The sequence below is a fragment of the Pleurodeles waltl genome, chromosome 12 (assembly GCF_031143425.1).
Source record: "Pleurodeles waltl isolate 20211129_DDA chromosome 12, aPleWal1.hap1.20221129, whole genome shotgun sequence".
Taxonomy (NCBI): Eukaryota; Metazoa; Chordata; class Amphibia; order Caudata; family Salamandridae; genus Pleurodeles; species Pleurodeles waltl.
The window spans coordinates 223,805,553-223,808,881 of NC_090451.1; positions in this window are offsets into that span (position 1 = coordinate 223,805,553).

Genomic DNA, 3,329 nt, shown 5'->3' on the forward strand with positions numbered 1-3,329 from the left:
ATGGATGCTTATCTAACCTATGCTACTTATGGTAATGGTCTCTTCAATTGTAAGTAGTGTCCTCTTCAAGCCTGGGCACGGGAGTAAGCCCTGGTGCTTCTAAATTTAATTAGCATGTGTGAGAGAGACTAGTGTGGGCTCTCGGTGCATTTGCAGTATTTAGAACCTCGCTGAATCATGTAAGGTGTTTTTCTTTGCTCCTGACCAGATATTGATAAATATGGGAAAGCACTTGAGGACATCGAAGCACAACATTTCTTCCTCTGATATTTCCTCTGAGTGTTACTCTAGATTCCCCCTATCCTCCTTTTCCCAGGAAGAAGGCTAGGAGGCACTCTAGAAGTCAAGATGCTGGAGATTTTGAGGATCAAGTTAGGAGAATCTTATGGCAAAAGGTGTCATCAGCAAGAGCTACAGAAAAGACCAGGGGGGAATACTGATTTATCTGACATTTCATCTTACTTACAGGATGAAGAACCTTTATGCCTGGCCAAATAGAGGGGCAAGTACGGAGGAGCTCCTGCCAGAGATATTATGCAGAATTAACTATGATACGGAGTTTCCAGTGGAAACAAATCCCTCATCTTCTAGAGAGCCAATTGGGCACCAAAAGCTCAAAACAAATGCCCCTTCTTTGCCCTACATCAAAATGTATTAGATGTCATCCTTTTGCAAAAGGAAGGATCCAGATAAAGTTGTTTTACCTTGTTTTATGTCCAAGCTGTACCCATTTGAGGAGATGGAAAAGGAAATACCAGAGTCATTCTCTGTTGATTCCTTGGTGGCCTGCCTGGTAGAAACATAGTCTATAGCAGAGGAAAATATGTTAAAGGATTCTACTAGGAAGAGGGTGGACAGAAAAGAAAATATCAGTCAGTCGCTGTTAATTCTTTGTGGCAGGCCTAGTAGGAAGATCCTCTATCACAGAGGAAAATATGTTAGAAGGATTCTATTGATAAGATGGTAGACTCTGCCTTGAAAAATCGCTTTTGCTGGATCTAATCTTGCAATGAGAGCAGGAATATACGGAACCTATATTAGCCAGAGCCTTACTTCTTACTTTAAGGAACTTTTAAAAGCCATCCATAACAGTTCTGAATTACAGAGCTTCTAGAAAGTCTGGAAGAACAAAAAGGATTTCTTTCAGACAACACCTCTGATGTTGTTCGAGCAGCTGCTCTTTCAGAGGGCACAGTCAAGTAACTTGAATAATCTACTCGCCCTAACTGTATCATACTTGACCCATAAATATATCTCAAATTGAGTGATCACTTGCAAATATATTATATTACAGAATCACCTTTTTCTGTATTCTGACATGAGTACACCTTTATATATGTGAATTCAGCGTTTTTGCTGTGCAAAAAAACTCTTTTGGTTGATTAAATAGATTAAATGTATGCTCCATGGGTAATAAGAATGTAGCTCACATATAGGGTAAACACAATCCCTGACTTGCCTCTCAGTTTACTAATATTGCCATCAGGACATGAGTGCTTCTCAGTTCATGTTTAAACACTCGCTTTTAAATGGTGTAATTCTGAAGCATGATTTGGTAGCACACTGTCATTTATAGACAGTAAATGTCCAAGAAATGGCCAAAAACATCCCACTACCTTGCAGCTTTACTAATAAAACAATATAGCTGTATTACCAATAATCTGTGAAACTTGGCTTTCAGTAAACATGTACATCGTTTGCACATAACCAGTAAAGTGTTCTGATTTGCTTTTCATCCTATTAAAATATTTTTTTCATCTCACAGAAGTACAAAATTGGGCTTTCACAGCTACTGAAATATATTTTGAAATGTTTGTACAGTTGACTTATTTGCTATTTAAATGTGTGGTAGGAAAAACATGAGGACTCTTACCTTGGAGATAAGACTGCGTAGTTTTAGGGCAGCAGAACCAGCGAATGTGGGTGACTGACTTGTCCCACACTGTCTGGAAGCTGTCTGCCTGACTTCGTTGCCTAGCTCTCAGTGCCTCAATCGAACCTAGAAAGTAAAGGTGACTTGTGGCAGCCTAAACACATGATACTCTAACTCCTCAGGGAAGTCATGGTGAACAGAACATACCCTTTTTCTCAGTTACAGAAAGTCTCATACATGCCAAGGAAAATGAGGAGATGCAAAGTAGTTTCAACATATTTATTGAAACGATTGCATAAGATTATAAAAACGTGGGCTGCGATGATTAGTTAGATTAAACTTAATAGTGTTACCATTTTTACCATTAAAGTGAAGGAAATAAACAATCCCACCATCCTGGTATGATCCTAAAAACCTAATGATTCCTACCTACTCCCTACTGTCTAGGATCTGAGAGCATAGTGATGTTAGCTCTTCTTGTTATCCCGGTCTATGGAATGACCCCCGTACCTGAAAGGGGGGCAAGAAGCTGCCTGTTGTCAGCTTGCAATCCTCTTGTTTGGCTGAGGAGTTAGTGCCAGGATCAGTTAAGCTGTCAATGAAATGATGTATGTCTCGGGACAGCCTTGACTAGAATGACTTCTGCCCTCCTTAGGCCTACATGGTGTTGATTTATATAACAAATAGAACTGTGTTCTAAGAACAGGCTTCACGTGATAACGTGTCTGAGGTTGAAAGCTGTCTCTTTTACTCCTTGAGCAGCAATCATTGTTAGAATATCATGTACCGATTGTTTCAGCCTTCTGTGTCTGCACCCAATGGTGAGGTGAATAAATACTGGTCAAATCAATGCAGCTAAGACTAGGTTTTATTTTGAGTGTACCTTCTACTACTTGATCAAGTGACTGGTGACCCTGTGATCTACGTTCCCCTCCAACTCCTGTAACCACTGTTAGCAACTATGGTTTATATATGTAATTGCCCAAGTCAAAAAGGAAGTTCTTCCTGGAGTCATTTTGAAGTCATCTGATGACTTCACCTGGGCTATTCCTGTAATTATCCAGTCAAGGCATCCCAAACCATCCTGAAGGATGCCTATAGGGCGAAATATTTAAATTAGATTACTGCAGAGTCATCACAGTAACTACTTCAGGGTGGCCTTTTGATAACTCTCTTGGAAAATGTGTGATTATCTTTAACAACTACAGGATGACTCTATAACAACCAGGGGATGAGAGCAGATTACTTCTTGATGACCCCATGACAACTAGGGGATCAGTGAAGATTACTTCATAATGACTCCATGATAACAATGGGATCACAGCAGATTATTTCATGATGATTCCATGACAACTTGGGGATGGAGTTAGATTACTCCATGAGGATTCCATGATTATTTCAGGACTTGTTTGTATTACTTCACAGTGACCTTATGACCACTTCTGGATGTCACTTT